General features: G+C 43.7%; 1 protein-coding gene and 1 pseudogene across 1 annotated transcript in view; one reads left to right on the top strand and one right to left on the bottom strand.

The window, feature by feature from the left end:
- LOC126474605 (LIM domain only protein 3-like) overlaps positions 1–18,638 on the bottom strand; it is a 1,048,859-nt gene that overhangs the window by 135,927 nt on the left and 894,294 nt on the right. The window lies entirely within an intron of this gene.
- On the top strand, positions 16,845–16,962 carry LOC126475925 (5S ribosomal RNA; annotated as a pseudogene).

The raw sequence follows: 18,638 nt of genomic DNA, 5'->3' as shown, positions 1-18,638 counted from the left end.
CTCAGCAGTTTCCGAATTTTGTTATTAAATTAATGTGCACCTTTTCCGTCCTTAATCCACGTACTAGGCACATATTTCTCCAGAGCGCGATTTACAATCCGTTTATGTTTGCCCTTTATTCCTCTATGTCCATCATATTGGAACTAAATGTTGTCTATTCATTGTCTTTGTGGGATGCTTATCTGCTCTTTCTAGCAAAAATAGTCTCCTGGTTACTGATGGACTTATTAACTTTAGGAACCATCGTCGCTACGATGACTTCAGGATCACTAATTCCTGTATCTATACTGACACCGTAGATAAATCAAGTCGTATTTGAAGCAATGAGTGTGGGGTGTCGAACTAGCTGCTCAAGACCGTTATAGGATACCTTGATCAAAAATTCTATACAAGATTGCTTGTCCGTACCACCTGCAACGTTCATAGACGTACCAGTCTATATAGGTGCATTTAAGTCTGCTGTAACTAATGGTCATGATATGGGTACTCCCGCGCTGCTGATCGTAGGCTTCATTTGATTTTAAAACTGTCACGGTGGAATCGGGTGGCCGGTAAAAACATTCGATAATTAACTCGAGTTCACCTATACCTGTAACAAGCTTCCACGTTACAGATATCCTACAAATACCGTAAACAAACACGAACAGAGCAATCCAGTTGTTACTCCTACAATTTCGAATCCTGGCATGACGTCAGGCCCGTACCAACATAGCACCGCAATCATGCACATATACACACCACATCCTCTTGGTACGTAATTATAACAGACTCCCTCTACTTAACAGTTAAACCTGCCCTGAAGTTTACCACTCCTACCAGATGTAATCCACTCACTATGCTCGACGTCATGTCTACCTTTTCTGGTCTTAATTCCCCCCCCCCCCCCCCCCTCATTCCTTCCTCCTCATAACCATGTCTGGACTGCATTTAGTAACCAGATATTTCCTCACCCTTCCACATTACACCCATTCCTACATATCAATGCCTCACACCTTACGCCACCGGAACCACTCGACCTCTCCTATCCCTAAATTACGCCCCCCCCCCCCCTCCCCAGTGCCGGTTCATTCCCGTTTTAGTGCAGTCCACTGCTTCATCAACGTGTACTCTCATAATTTCAATAACTTAAAGAAATACGTAAATATTAATATCTGAAAACTATTACTGCTAACAAAAAAATATTTTGGCTGAAAGGATGTTGCACGACTATCAGCCTACCCATGCCTGTGAGGGGCGAAGGAATGAATGTACCAATTGATTTCTTCATGAACAAGTTTCCCTCGAATATGAAAATCTTAGAACCGATGAAACAGTGAGTGCACTCTCAAAGATATCTGCAGTCTAGGAAGGCAAGCTTACTCTAATGACGTTCGTTTTACAGAGGTGTGAATTCTTTTACAAGGAAATATATTAAACAATTCCTCCGATGCATATACAGTTCGCCGACTGTTTCCGAACAATCATTCATTGTTCTGCGATTCCAGCTTGAACAGAACCACTCTGGTAAACGTTAGGCTGATTTCCTGCCCTGTCACAATGACATGACTGGAATCTTCTTAACATAAGATATTTGCATAAACTCACTATGAAAGCTCATAAATGTTAAGAGCTAAGGTGTAGCGTGAGGAAAGGCACCCAGCTAATCAAACATCTGTCAGTGTCTATGTCGCCAAAGAGTTACATAAAACTGTGATTAATGACCGAGCTTGTTCGTATTTGCCATGTTACTGGCAGAGAACATCAGCGAGCAATTTAACTACAAAGTTTAATTCAGTCAAATTCTTATACAAATTCTTAAATGGCTTAGTCGGTCTCGATTGATTTGTCATCTTCAATAACCAGTAAATACGCCTTGGCCCATGACTGCATCATCAGAACATGCGAACAGTCAACACTCATGTGAGGCTCCTTCTAGGAGAGACTGATGAAACTGTATTAATTTATAAAATGTAGAGTAATATACCCTTAATTAACAGGAATTGTAATTATGATACATAAATTCGAATTTTCTCTCAGTCAAATAACGTAATTTTCCTCTTGCTGTGCTCTATATACGTGAAAAATCGAAGTGGTAGCACAATTCAGAATCAACAGCAAACTGTTTGACGTCCCGTCAATGATTAGGTGAGTCTACTTTCAACTCCGAGAAAAGCAAACGAAAGCGGCCGCTTATAAGACCATTCACTACGCTGTACAAATGAATCTTCAGATTCATTCATTTCTGTACCTCAACGACAACAATCTTTGCGCGCTTTTACTTATACGTAACTTTTAAGGTGAAAGAGCAAATCATGAGAAAATTAAGAAATGTGTAATCAATTGTCAATATGTAACCTGTACATCACATTCATTTTTGTGCGTGGAGTTGACGATACAAAGCAACACACCACCACTCACTGGTGCTACCCTTTATTTCCTTGGTGTGTACTATAGTGCGTGTGTGTGTGCGGTAGTATCTGTTGTGGCTGTATAGATACATATGCAGTGTGTGCCAGCACATAGTGGTAGTCACCAGAACATCTTCTGCCTCTTTCGAATAAATGCAGCGTGGTAATAACCAGGACCTGTCTCTATTTTCGCATCAATATATTTTTCAAGGCAAAAATTATAGGTTATTCTATAATATTCTAGAACTTTTATGAATTTTTCGAATGTTAACGAATATTTTCGAATATTCGTGAATGTTATACAATACAAATGGGAAACAGCACTAGAAAAATGGTCTGATCCGAGGACATGTGCAACGTAGTAATGACAGAGGAAAAGCTAATCGAAAAAGTGTACGCAGTTGTACAGAGCGACTACGTAAATAAAGAATTGTTATGTGAGAGAACAGTTTTAGCAACAAAAATGACAGTCCAACAAAAAAATCTGCGAATACAGAATATTATACTAGAGGAAGAAAAATTATTGAAATCGATTGATACAATGATGACCCAAGACGAAATCGTGAACTTTACAATGGAATTCTTACATGGGCTCTATGTTCCCTATGTGTTCTAAACGTCATCATAGAAATGGGAATATTTATCGGAAAAGAAAAAGGCCTGTCATTAATTATAGCACGAATTCTATTCATTTCAACCAACATGCGATCCCCCTCTAATAGACATCGTTTATGGTAAGATTAGCTACGGAAGGAAAGCTACGTAGCACATGTAGTTACCGGCGTGAGAATCACTATTCCTTCAAGTTTACTCTGCAACACTGAAAGGTTTGCCATTGTGCTTTGTTGAAATGTAAAGCACAATGGCAAACATTTCATTGTTGCAGAGTGAACTTAAAAGAATCGTGGTTCTTACACGGATAACTATAGGTAGCGTTTTCGATTACTACAAAATATATTCGACTTTCCACCAGAAAGCAAAACAAAAAATGCAGTTTGCAACACACACTGACGGAAAGAAATCATAATGCAAAAAAATTATTAATGTGGAGTAGGTTACATAATTAAGTGATTAACATTGCAGTATCACATGTTATGGTAAGCTAGAGATATGCCATTGCAAATGTGAATTGCTGGTACATTAATAAGTGGTACAACCGCCAGGATGTTGAAGGCTGTTGTACAGATGCCAAGTGTCAGTTTGTGGGATGGACTTCGATGGTTGTTGCAATTGGACAGTAAATAAACGGAAGGTTAATGCTGTTTGCAGATGACGCTGGAGTTGTCGTCCGATGACGTCGCACATGTGTTCGGTTGTAGACGAATCTATGATCGAACAGGCCAAGAAAACGTATCGACACTCTGTAGAGTATGGTGGGTTACAACAGTGGTATCCGAGAGAGCGTTATCGGGTTGGAAAACACCCCCTGATGTTCAGTTCATGATTGACAGTACAGCAGGCCGAATCACCAGACTGACGTATAAAGTTTTAGTCAGGGTGTTTGGGATAGCCAAGATGTCACGTGAAATCTCACCCCGGGCCATAGCTCCAGGTGTAGGTCCGGTGTGTCAAGCTCACAGACAGCTTGGTTTCAGGAGCACATCTGGCCCGCTTCTAACCATCACATGACAATAGCTGGCACCAAGGCAGAACAAGCTTTCATCAGTCTCGCTTGACACCACTGATGCCGCAAATAGCAGTGGGTAGGGGTTAATGGAATGCAAGCTACAGTACGCCTCGCTTGGAGCTGTCCTTGAAGTAACCGATTTGTAACAGACCGTTGTGTCACTGTGGTGCCAACTGCTGCTCGAAATGCTGGTGCAGATGCAGTACGATGCGCCACAGCCACAGGCCGAACACGATGATCTTCCCTCTCGGTAGTGCCACGTGGTCGTCCGCAGTCCTGTGTGTTAGCGTCCGTGCATTATCATGACCACAGCTGCCATTAGTCATGTACAGTGGCTACATTGCTGTCAAGTCTTTCTGCAATATCACAGAAGGAACATCCAGCTTCTCTTACCCATATTACACAACCTCGTTCAAATTCAGTGACGTGTTCATACCGGTGTCTTTGTCGTCTTAAAAGCATTGTTGACTAACATCAACTCACCACGTCCAGTCTGAAAGGCAGCTAAGGCTCAAGACCTTTACAGCAGGTATTTAATGCAAACCTGATTTGCATCATCATGATGACTCTACTAGCGACGCTCTTACGCGACTGGCGCGAAATCTGAAGACATCATCTTTCAGATGTGGAAACACGCCTACCAACTTCACGTCGCATGTCTCCTTGGTATTGCGATTTTTTTCCGTCAGTGCAGCTTGGGTAATTTAGATGTTGTGCGAGTGAGGTGGTTAATTGCACATTTTCTTCCAATTCGGAAAACAATAGGGGAAAAAAGACCATGTGAAGCGAATCTTTCAGTAGTTCAGTATATTATATTTCTCACCGATTACAGATAAACGGCCATGTTTCCTTGCTGATGAAGCCGTGTTGCTAACTGCCATTATTTACACATATGAGAAAACACTGAGCAACAATCATCATTCTATAATTTTCACTGTAGATTTTTGTCGTTGTTTGTATCATCGCATCTTTAAATCGTTAGCCGAATTAGTGTCCTGTAAAAGGATAGCAGAGAGAGAGGATATGAGAAGTTTTCACTAGTAGTAGAGACCCGACGTACAGTGCTGATACATATGACAATTCCTTTTCACGTAATTAATCAACAAATACATGTGTAACAAAAGTGTAGCACTAGCAATTTGCTGTCATTATGTAGCATATGCGTTATTTTGTGAAAACGTTCAAGATAGGCATCTGTTACTTTACGGCTTTTATTACTTAATAATGTAACAAAATATTTCAATCGAATATGCTTCCGCGTTAAAACTGTACGTCGGACTGACTCTTAGCAAGAGCGTACAACACCGTTCTGGAAGTTATTTCTACTTGAGCTAGAGGAATATACCGATAATACGCTCCAAAGAATAATTTCGTAATATACAGTACTATACATTTTTGTGCTATTATGGTTCAACGCTAAATGTTGTAGCTAATATTTACGGAATAGGTTACAATGGACTACGAGAGGTAGCGGTAAATTTTCAGTTATCGTCTCGAAGCGTGGTTCACTGACGAAATGTAGATGGGCTGCGACTTTCTGTTTTGGCCCCTCCTACAGCATGCTATGCTATTGCGGCTCCTGCATTTCAGTGCGTAAGAGCATTGCAGACATGTACCTGAAAACTGAAATGCGTCAGAAAGCTAAGAGCTTACAATAGTAAGGTTTTAGGCCCCAAAAAAATTAACACTTCGTCCAATAACGGCAAATTTAGTTTTAAAAAAATTCTCGAAACTGATATATATTTCTTTTAACACGTCAAATCTGACAAACACTAGAAAACGCAAGAGGATTACCAATAAGCCATTAATATTTGAAACTTAAGCAATTTGCCATTAAGTTTTGCAATGTTGACATTATGTAGACCTTCTGTCTCAAAGAAATTCAATGAGGCACAGTACGTATTCAAGCCTTACTAAAACAGACAGAAAATTTCTGTTGACAAATGTTCCGAAGAAAACTACATTAATCTTTATTAAACATTTAATCAATACATCAACTAACAACTATAAACCCAGAAATCAAAGCAACCAATGGGCAGTTACAGAATAATGCGAAAAATAGGCTTTATATAAATACGAGAAATATTACATTAACTCTAAGTAGACCCCAATTGACTCAGGCTAGTTCTGTAAAAGAATCTATAAATAATATTTGAACACAACGCCCATAAGCAGTAAAATTAAGATTGGGTAGAAAAAAATATTAGACACGGCTAGCTCAAGTATATTTATGAAATTACAAACCGGGCTCAAATCTGATAAGACAGGAGTAACTGTAACATAGACAGTCGGAAGCTTTTAGCAACATAAAGTATTTAAGCTAGACTGTTAAACTCTTCAAATAAAGTCGGGATTAACTCAAACTTAAAAACTTACCATACAAAGAACACTGTGGCGCAGCGTAAACTGTTGAAACAGTCTACACACAAAGCTGCTCACCAAGTAAGTCCAACAAGCGCCGATGACTACGACTTAGAAAACCCGGTTTGCGCATGAGCATTGTAGCCACAAGTAGCCGATCAGCTTTCACCAAATCGGAGCGACGTGCGTCTCGCGCTTGTAAGATGACAGAACAGCGGCACACACTCGCTCAAAATGATATTCAGTTGCGGCAGTTGCTCATAATGTCTATGTCCCACATGGCTGCTATCACTCCCTGAATGGCCATCCTCCAGGTAAACGACTGAGAGTGAGCTCACGTGCATCGCCAGTACGTCGGCGCGGTAGAGAGAGTTCACGCCCTCTGGCGGAATGCCAAGAATGCTGTTGCTTAGCTACACAGGCAAAGAGATCGCATCGCGCTTTCGATACAGTATCGGAGAATCTCAACTGGCGCAAACGAACAAAATATTAATTACGTAACTTTATGTTTTTGAGGTAATGACTAAAACCTTATAGTTGCCCTCATACCGGTGCCTAGAACGTTTCCCTTATTTGTCCTCAACCTATTGCTCTGAGCCTAAGGCCTTGCCGCAGTGGTAACACCGGTTCCCGTCAGATTACCAAAGTTAAGCGCTGTCGGGCTGGGCTAGCACTTGGATGGGTGACCATCCATTTGCCGATCGCTGTTGGCAAGCGGGTTGCACTCAGTCTTTGTGAGGTAAGCTGAGGAGCTACTTAATTGAGACGTAGCGGCTCTGGTCTCGTAAACTGACAAACGGCCGGGAGGGCGGTGTGCTGACCACATGCCCCTCCATATCTGCATTCAGTGACGCCCGTCGGCTGAGGATACAATGCGGCCAGTGGGTATCGTTAGGCCTTCCAACGCCTGTTCGGACGGAGTTTAGTTCAGTTTAGTTCTATTGCTGTGAGCTTTTATCGTGTGGATGAGTGTGCAGTGTGCTTGTTTGTTTTTATGGTTTTGTTGATAATGAGGGGGAGGAAAGGGGGGGGTGGCGGAAGACGGAGATACTCGATGCTAGCGTACAGATGGGTCCGGTCACATAGCAAGATGGACGCTACAAGCCTTCTGACAGATGGACCAGTGTTATTCGATACTCCTCCTACATCAACATCAAACAATGCAGTGTCTGCTGATAGGACACATTACGGTATTACTTAGTATATCTTTGCCAGGCAGATAGCTATAATAGAAACTTCTGACATGCGCCTGGAAATGGGTCGAGAGTCACCAAACAACCATGTGATAATGGCTTCAGTTGCAGAGTTGGGTAGGAGCGACCGGGCCAAATTTACGCAGATTTATTTTCCGATTTATAAAATTTTTTTGGTTAGATTTATAGTGTTTAAAATTATTTAGTCATATAACAGTAATGATGTGTGTGTCTTTTAACTCAACCTTACGTTTAAAAGAACAAAATGATATTATATAGGCTCAAGTCGAGTTCTTACGCATATCACAGAACACGGTGAATAAAAAAAACACACTACTAAATTTTTCAAAATGCATTTTATTGGCAATAAAGAAAATAACAGGCTTGCTTACACTAATTAACATAATAAAATACAACTATTTTACTGACAATGAGCAAATTTACTGGCTAATTTCCACCTGTTAGCATAATATGATATACATAGATCTCTGAATGTTAATTAAAGATCCAGTCATCATCAGTGTCAGAGTCTCTATTTTTGTACACTAAAAATAATTGGTTCAAATGGCTCTGAGCACTATGGGACTCAACTGCTGAGGTCATTAGTCCTCTAGAACTTAGAACTAGTTAAACCTAACTAAGGACATCACAAACATCCATGCCCGAGGCAGGATTCGAACCTGCGACCGTAGCGGTCTTGCGGTTCCAGACTGCAGCGCCTTTAACCGCACGGCCACTTCGGCCGGCCGAAAAATAATTCCTGTGACATAATTGTATGAGCCTGCATTTCACATCTACGGCATTAGATCCATTCTTTATTTCTATTTGGTTGGTTATATCGTTTCAAGCAGTAAATACGAAGGCAGTTTTCATCCTCATCAGGCTACTGCATGTTAGAAGAGAAAGGAATAAGAACTGTGTGGAACGTTTGTTGAGGCGAGAGCGCTTGCTCCAGACGCTTTAATACGATTAATTTGTGATAGCGGTTGAGACTAGGCGGTAGTTTGAGGTGTTCTGATGCACACCCGCCGGTCGATTCACAGCAGAAGAAGTCAGACGGCGTTCAGAATAAAGACGCTTCGACTGTCACACTTTTATCAGTAAATTGTTCAAGTATTCGCGGTAAAGTTCCCGAATTTACTGCTCTCTAGGAAAGTTCTCGCCCTCAGATTATTCTTGTGACTGAGAGCAGGCTCAAACCCAAAGTGGAAAGCTCTGAGATATTTAGAGAGTCGTGAGAAGTATATCGCAAATACAGATCAGGGCCCATACAAGGAGGAGAGTTCATTGCGGTTGACAAAAATATTGTCTATATTGGGATCGAAGTTGAGTATGACAATGAAGTCATGTGGTCAGGTATAACAGTTCTAGGTGAACCTAAGTTAATTGTTGCATGTTTTTACCGGCCACTCGATTCCGCTGTGACAATTCTAGAATGATTCAATGAAAAATGGTTCAAATGGCTCTGAGCTCTATGGGACTTAACATCTGTGGTCGTCAGTCCCCTAGAACTTAGAACTACTTAAACCTAACTAACCTAAGGACATCACACACATCCATGCCCGAGGCAGGATTCGAACCTGCGACCGTAGCGGTCACGCGGTTCCAAACTAAAGCGCTTAGAACCGCACGGCCACACCGGCCGGCGATTCAATGAAAGTCTAGGGTCAATAGCGCGCAAATACACTCCTGCAAATTGAAATAAGAACACCGTGAATTCATTGTCCCAGGAAGGGGAAACTTTATTGACACATTCCTGGGGTCAGATACATCACATGATCACACTGACAAAACCACAGGCACATAGACACAGGCAACAGAGCATGCACAATGTCGGCACTAGTACAGTGTATATCCACCTTTCGCAGCAATACAGGCTGCTATTCTCCCATGGAGACGATCGTAGAGATGCTGGATGTAGTCCTGTGGAACGGCTTGCCTTGCCATTTCCACCTGGCGCCTCAGTTGGACCAGCGTTCGTGCTGGACGTGCAGACCGCGTGAGACGACGCTTCATCCAGTCCCAAACATGCTCAATGGGGGACAGATCCGGAGATCTTGCTGGCTAGGGTAGTTGACTTACACCTTCTAGAGCACAGTGGGTGGCACGGGATACATGCGGACGTGCATTGTCCTGTTGGAACAGCAAGTTCCCTTTCCGGTCTAGGAATGGTAGAACGATGGGTTCGATGACGGTTTGGATGTACCGTGCACTATTCAGTGTCCCCTCGACGATCACCAGTGGTGTACGGCCAGTGTAGGAGATCGCTCCCCACACCATGATGCTGGGTGTTGGCCCTGTGTGCCTCGGTCGTATGCAGTCCTGATTGTGGCGCTCACCTGCACGGCGCCAAACACGCATACGACCATCATTGGCACCAAGGCAGAAGCGACTCTCATCGCTGAAGACGACACGTCTCCATTCGTCCCTCCATTCACGCCTGTCGCGACGCCACTGGAGGCGGACTGCACGATGTTGGGGCGTGAGCGGAAGACGGCCTAACGGTGTGCGGGACCGTAGCCCAGCTTCATGGAGACGCTTGCGAATGGTCCTCGCCGATACCCCAGGAGCAACAGTGTCCCTAATTTGCTGGGAAGTGGCGGTGCGGTCCCCTACGGCACTGCGTAGGATCCTACGGTCTTGGCGTGCATCCGTGCGTCGCTGCGGTCCGGTCCCAGGTCGACGGGCACGTGCACCTTCCGCCGACCACTGGCGACAACATCGATGTACTGTGGAGACCTCACGCCCCACGTGTTGAGCAATTCGGCGGTACGTCCACCCGGCCTCCCGCATGCCCACTATACGCCCTCGCTCAAAGTCCGTCAACTGCACATACGGTTCACGTCCACGCTGTCGCGGCATGCTACCAGTGTTAAAGACTGCGATGGAGCTCCGTATGCCACGGCAAACTGGCTGACACTGACGGCGGCGGTGCACAAATGCTGCGCAGCTAGCTCCATTCGACGGCCAACACCGCGGTTCCTGGTGTGTCCGCTGTGCCGTGCGTGTGATCATTGCTTGTACAGCCCTCTCGCAGTGTCCGGAGCAAGTATGGTGGGTCTGACACACCGGTGTCAATGTGTTCTTTTTTCCATTTCCCGGATTGTATATAGATCATGCAGTACTAGTTGGAGACGACTGTAACCTGCCGAGTATAGATTCGGATGTCGATGGATTCATTGCGGGGGATACAGACACAGTCATGCGAAATACTTTTGAACACGTTTTCTGAAAATTATCACGAGCAGCTAGCTCGGCAGCCCACACGCAATGGAATTATCTTAGACCTCGGAGCTACAAATAGGCCCGATCTTTTCGACAGTGTCAGTATAGAAACAGGGATTAGCAATCATTATTTAAATATAGCAACTATGATTACGAACGTAAATAACTCAGCCAAGAAGGCTAGGAGAGCAGATATTGACGATAACAATTGTGTGTGAAATCTTATGGGACTTAACTGCTAAGGTCATCAGTCCCTAAGCTTACACACTCCATAACCTAAATTATCCTAAGGACAAACACACACACACACACACCTATGCCCGAGGGCGGACTCGAACCTCCGCCGGGACCAGCCGCACAGTCCACGACTGCAGCGCCTTAGACCGCTCGGCTAATCACGCGCGGCGAGCAGTTATTAACATCTTACTTGGACAGTGAATAGGCATCACTTAGTTCCAGTCCGATGGATATAGAGGAAAGTAGGTTCAAAAGAGGACGTACAAATGATGACAAGCGAAGGTTACCAGATACCAGACACTCGTGCGTATGTGAAAACACCTAAGCGCGAAGCATACAACAACTACCAAGATGAATGGTGTGATGAATGGCAGCTAGTCATAAAGTGAAAATATGTAAGTTAATGCGGGTGAGTAGGAAGAAGAAAGGTGACATGTTCGGATTCAGTATTAGTAGTGTCCTGCTTGATACAGTCACAGCGTTTAAATATCTGGGCGTAACGTTGCGAAGCGATACGAGGTGGAACGAGCATGTGAAAACTGTGGCAGGGAAGCAAGTGGTCCACTTCGGTTTACTGTGAGAATTTGAGGAAAGAGTGATTCAACTGTAAAGGAGACCGCATACAGGACGCTCATGCGACTTGTTCTTGAGTACAGCTCGAGTTTTTGGCGTCCGTACCAGGTCGGACTGAAGGAAAACGTCAAAGTAATTCAGAGGCGGGCTGCTAGATTTCTTATCAGTAGGTTCGAACTACACGAAAGTGTTACGGAGATGCTTCGGGAACTCAAATGTAAATCCCTGGAGGGAATGCGACGCTATTTTCGAGAAACACTATTGAGAAAATTTAGAGTACCAGTGTGACTCGGGCCTACCGTCGGGTAGACCGTTCACCGTGTGCAAGTCTTTCGATTTGACGCCACTTCGGCGACTTGCGCGTCGATAGGGATGAAATGATTATGAATAGGACAGCACAACACCCAGTCCCTGAGCGGAGAAAATCCCCGACCTAGCCGGCAATCAAACTCGGGCGCTTAGGACTGACATTCTGTCGCGCTGACCATTCAGCTACCGGGGGCGGACTAGAGTACCGGTATTTGAAGCTGACTGACGAACGGTTCTACTGCTGCCAACATACATCGCGCGTAAGGACCACGAAGATATAGATACGAGAGTCAAAAAAATGGGTCAAACGGCTCTGAGCACTATGGGACTTCACTTCTGAGGTCATCAGTCCCCTAGAACTTAGAACTACTTAAACCTAACTAACCTAAGGACATCACACACATCAATGCCCGAGGCAGGATTCGAACCTGCGACCGTAGCAGTCGCGCGGTTCCAGACTGTAGTGCCTAGAACCGCTCGGCCACCCTGGCCAGCAAAGATACGAGAAATTAGGGCTCATACGGAGGCGTAGAGACAGTCGTTTTTCTCTCTATTTGCTGTGGAAGAGGAGGGGACATTACAAATAATGGTACAGGGTGACCTCCTCCACGCACTGTACGGTGTTTTGCGCAATATCTCTGTAGATGTAGTTGTAGAGGAAGGATGAGATACAAGAGTCGGCCGCGGTAACCGAGCGGTACTAGGCGCTTCAGTCCGGAACCGCTTGACCGCGACGGTCGCAGGTTCGAATCCTGCCTCGGGCATGGATGTATGTGATATCGTTAGGTTAGTTACGTTTAAGTAGTTCTAAGTCCTAGAGGACTGACGACTCCGATGTAAAGTCCCATAGTGCTCAGGGACATTTGAACCATTTGAGACACAAGATGATAGACGAAATAAAGGAAAGCAGAAACTACGCGGACCTGAAGAGGATGGCAGAAGACAGAAGAGCATCGTGGGTTATCTTGTGAAAACCAGCCCTTGCGCAGAACACTAATGATATCGTCGTAAGTAGGCCTATCCATATTTTTCCTTATTCTTGCTTTTAGCAACTTCTTACCCTTATCGGTTTTTGCTTTCATAGAATTAATTCCTTTTGTTTGAGATTCATTATGTTCAGATAACAGTTTTAGCAATTTCTCCGTTTTATATTCTTGTACCTTAATTTTTTTTTTTTTAGATTACGTCTCCAACTGGTGTCATCTTAAAGTTTCCTTGACTGGGTATCAAATAGGATAGCAGGCAAAATAGTGTGTAAATGTGTCCCTGTGTGAAATCGAATTAGTCTCGAAAATACAATTGTAACTTCCAGGCTTTCAAATTATACAAATATACCATGTAAAGCAGAATTATCTCCTGCAAAGAAACGTAGATTTATCTATTCTCAGTTCTAAAATGTATGCTCCCTGGGAACTTCGATGTCTGAGTACCAAAATTTACTCTCTTTATATAAAAACACAAGAAAACAGAAGTATGTTTTTCGCACTAAGACGTTCACTCATCTGGTAGTGTGAAGTTTGTGAAAGCCCTCAGTAGATGGCAGTATAGTACTAATCCTGGGCGTCAGTAATGGTCTAGCAAGTATCGTTCCCGAGAACGCAAATGGGTCCCGTGTATAAACGTGGCTTGGTCTCACCCCCCGCCCCCCCCCCCCCCCCCCCCACCTATGCAGCGTGCTGCATATGCGTAGTTCAGATTTTCATATAAATTACCAATTTTGCGCTATCAGACACTGAATTATAGATAATGAATAATAATAACACCTTAAATATATTCCTTTAGCACATTTTCACCGATTTGGTACTGGTGTTACTGTTATACATTAAGGAGAGTTTGTTCATTTTGCTATGGACGAAGTAATATAAATCATTCACAATGCCGACACAATCTACAGTTCAACTTTTAGTGGAGAAAGGGAAGCTCAGGCGTGTTTCCGATATAATTCAGCCCACACTGCGTCCGTACGGTTCTCTCGTAATTCTGAATGGTCTTGATAAGACAATTAGCGATTGGCGTCAGACGACACTTGTTAGCTGTTCATTACGCCGTACCGTACATTACGTTAATGAAATATTGAGTCAGAATTTTACTAAGTGCACTTATTAAAGTTCCTGTTGCTTTTCGACAATACCTTACAGTACTCGTGACATCTCATGATGTTCATTAGAACAGGGAACCACTGCCCCACGTCGTTGCGAACTTTTTTACAACCCGCAAAACGCAGTCTACTCTGCAGCTAAGGTTAAAGCGAACCGCATCCGAAGCACAACCTGTTGCTTACCCGCACCTCACTCGCTGCGCACTTCAATTCCACGGCGGTCTGAGAAGCCGGAGCTCCATAAACAGGAAGGTCGGTTAAAGCTTAGAGTCAGGGCGACGTACAAGCCATTAGAGACTCTCACAGGCTGTTACTGAACTAGGACGGAGAAGGAAATAGAGATGACCCCTACGTTGGGTTGAAACCGGTTGGCGGTATTATATAAATAATAAATGCGATTAAGACTGTTCCTGAATTATTGATTAATCATACTAATCGCTGCTTCTCTCCACAACCATGTTGTCCAAAAATCTTTTCAAAGAAATCATCCAGCCCTGGTGTGAAGCAGCTTTCTTCACGGAAAATCTAAGGCAGGATAGTCAGACAGCAAATCACGCGCTTTTCAGATGTCTTAGCTATTGATTTACGTGGCTCGGTGCTGGCATACAAAACTTCTCTGGAAAGAAATTTTAGCACACACAGGAATTTATGTAATTCCCTACGAAACAGATGGCACTGAAATTTGGGACTAAATAACCCGTAATAGTCATCGTGTCTTCAACTGGTATCATAGGTGTTGCATTGTGTGATTACCTAAGCAATCTAAGCAAACTTCTGAGGTAATCAGTCCCCTAGAACTTAGAACTACTTAAACCTAACTAACCAAAGGACATCACACACATCCATGCCCGAGGCAGGATTCGAACCTGCGACCTTAGCGGTCGCGCGGATCCAGACTGTAGCGCCTAGAACCGCTCGGCCACTCTGGCCGGCCAAAAGCTAATGATCTCACCGGAAACAAAGAAATTAACTACATTAAGAATAATAGAGTGTAGACCTTCACAGGCCTCGGTGACACCAATAATTCGCATATAAGGGCATGATTAAGTTCTGTTTATAACGAGTATCTGTGTACAGCCGTTTCTGTGACAAAAACATAAACAGAACGCCGATACTGAGTGAATGTTTTACCTTACAGATCAATGACATTTAAATCGAGCAATTTGTTGCTATTCCTGAATGTCGAGAACGGCAACGAGTCCCTGTTGTAGCACGAAGTACGTAACAAATCTCACTGTGAAACACAGTGTCGGTAATGTTAGGCTAGTAATTCAAAAATCGTCATTAAGCAATCGACGGAAAAAAGACCGATTTGTCCAGCAGCTTGATGTGGGCTAAGGGCCTGTTGCCACGCAATTAACATATCCGCATGGCATGATAGAGCGTCCTGCAACTTAGGTCAAACATTTAGAAAGTATTCCGGAGGTGAGCGGTGAGCAGGAAACTGCGAACAGTTGTTAGACGTAATTGTGGTTCAGCTGATCAGACTACATGTTTCCTGTTAGAAATACTTTTCTTTCCATTATTGACTCTGAGTACATACTCAAGGATGTAGAAACTGTTATTAAAAGAAAAATTACGTAATATGTATTTACAATGGAAGAAATATGCTTCAGTTCCTTCAGTATATCCTCAGGAAAATGACGCCCAAATAGGTGGAATGAATAATTAACTCAAGATATATTTTTACTTAAAAGTTTATACCAAACTATCACAAACCTGTAACTATAAATACACTGAACTCCAGAAGACTATTTCACAGTACTTACTCAGACTGCATTACTCTGCACTGACAATGTTACACTCATGTTATATGATGTTAGTAAAACGTACAGTTCAATTGATTCAATAAGAAATCGTCACTGGAATAGGTGTTGGGTACCAATGAACTTTACAGGCTTCTTTTAAGTCATACTCTGTTAACAGCTAAAATTTTATGCCTGCAGTGTTTGTCCTATAAGTGCCATCTTTGTCAGACTAGACCAAGTATGTAAATGCTTGTGTGCATGAATTACACTCTTCCCTTGTCTCCGACCAATGGTGCGGGATGACGCAGAATGTTGCATGGAGTCCATTACTTGTTCAAAATGGTTCAAATGGCTCTGAGCACTATGGGACTTAACATCTGTGGTCATCAGTCCCCTAGAACTTAGAACTACTTAAACCTAACTAACCTAAGGACAACACACACATCCATGCCCGAGGCAGGATTCGAACCTGCGACCGTAGCGGGCCCGCGGTTCCGGACTGAGCGCCTGAACCGCTAGACCACCGCGGCCGGCCATTACTTGTTCTCGGATGGCAGGGGCAGATGCGAAATTATTACAGTGTGCCTGTTGAACAATATGGCGATCCTCCCTTGCGGTGGTCAGGCGCAATCGATCGGAACTTTGGTGACACGTATGCCAACCCTCACATTAGCATGCAGTTCAACACTGGGACACTGTCACATCCAAATGTTCCACAAATCAGGATATTGCATGATTCGGCCTCGGCCAAACGCAGGCCCAAAATGAGTCTCTTTCAAATGAGATCAGGTGCTGATAACTCTGTCTCACACGGGTTCGCGGCGTCTTCATGTCTCTCACTGTACTCACACAGCGCACGACGCTGTTAATGCCCTTTATATACCCTACTGGGCTTAGTAACAACACTAATCACGAACAACACTCATGTACTCTTGTAGCCGTTTACAGGTCACAGAGAATAGCATCTCTAATCCTCTACATATGCGCCGATGGTGTGTATGTGTACGAAGTCACAGTGATATCCGATAATGTCTTCTGAGTGTTTCACCCAGTGTTGGCCATTTTTGTTGTCCTTAAATTATAATAGGCAACGGCCTTGCCGCAGTGGACGCACCGGTTCCCGTGAGATCACCGAAGTTAAGCGTTGTCTGGCGTGGTCGGCACTTGGATGGGTGACCATCCGGGCGGCCATGCGCTGTTGCCATTTTTCGGGGTGCACTCAGCCTCGTGATGCCAATTGAGGAGCTACTCGACCGAATAGTAGCGGCTTCGGTCAAGAATACCATCATAACGACCGGGAGAGCGGTGTGCTGACCACACGCCCCTCCTATCCGCATCCTCATCTGAGGATGACACGGCGGTCGGATGGTCCCGATGGGCCACTTGTGGCCTGAAGACGGAGTGCTTTTTTTTTTTAAAATTATAATACCATAACATCTCCAATATCCTTGTAAAAGTGATCTACGACTGAATAAACTACTACAACTACTACTTCTACGAATCTTACAGGACGGCCTTTGAGAGGTTTTTACATCTGCTTGACATCGTGACCTCCACGTGAAGGATGAAGCGTTTCGCATAAGGAAATATTTTCATGTGATTGTTTCTACTAGTAAGACAAGTGATGTACGAGGGTAGTTTGAGAAGTTCTCGGAACGGAATAGAAAAAAGTACTTACATCAATGAAACTTATTTTATTTTTCAATAAAGTCTCCTTACAGATTAATGCACTTGGTCCCACCTCGAAAATGAATTTCTTCCAGGCCTGCAAAATAGATGTCAACTCCGGTTATCAGTTCTTCATCTGAACTGAATCTTCGTCCACCAATAAAAATTTTCAGTTCTGGGAGAAGGTGGAAATCTGACGGAGCCATATCAGATGAATAAGGCGGGTTTGGCAACAATTCATACCTTAGTTCGTGTAATTTTGGCACGGCTACTGCACATGTGTGCGGGCGCGTATTGTCTTGATGGAAGATGACTTTCTTCCTTGCTAAACCTGGCCTTTTTCGCGTATCTTTTGTTGCATTTTATCCTGGAGGTTAGCACAGTATTCTCAAGTAATTGTTTGCCCAGTGGGGAGGTAATCTACGAACAGAATCCCCTTCGCATCCCAGAACACTGATGCCATGACCTTTCCCGCAGAAGGAATTGTCTTTGCTTCCTTTGATAGCGGAGAATCAACATTTTTCCATTGCTTGGACTGTTGTTTTGTCTCCAGGACCCAAGTTTCATCAGTGATCACAAACCGGTGCAAAAAATCTTGTTCATTTCTCCTTAAACGGGCCAAACACTGTTCCGATAGGTCCATTCTCATACGTTTTTGATCCATTGTCAAGAGTCGTGGCAGCCATCTTGCAGATAATTTTTTTTATTTCTAATTCCTTAGTTAAAGTGTGATATACCCTTTCAGATGACATCTGGCAGGCGTGAGCAACTTCACGCACTTTCAATCCGCGACCCTCTGTGACGATTTTGTACACTTTTGGAATGATTTCTGGAATAGTGACACATCTTGGACGACCACTGCGCGGATCATAATCTAAACTCTCCCGACCAAATTGAAATTTATTTGTCCACTTGGCAACAGTTGAATATGAAGGAGAAGAGTCCCCCAGTGTATTCTGGAAATCGGCATGAATGTCCTTTGCTTTCATACATTTCTTTACGAAGTATTTAATCACTGCTCGAATCTCGATTTTTTCCAACTTAGCAAATCACTACGCGGGAACAACAACAGAACCACGTCACTGCCACAGTTCTGTTCCAAGAGCATTGACGTGGCACGTGTTTACAGGCAATAGTCCGATGAATATCACGTGAACAACTTGTTGCGCTAGCGCTGACCTCTCGTGGTGATTCCGAGAACTTTTCAAACCA

Source organism: Schistocerca serialis, chromosome 4 (genome assembly GCF_023864345.2).
Source record: "Schistocerca serialis cubense isolate TAMUIC-IGC-003099 chromosome 4, iqSchSeri2.2, whole genome shotgun sequence".
Classification (NCBI taxonomy): Eukaryota; Metazoa; Arthropoda; class Insecta; order Orthoptera; family Acrididae; genus Schistocerca; species Schistocerca serialis.
Note: the sequence above shows the minus strand (reverse complement) of the source record. Positions and strands in the feature narration are given on the sequence as shown.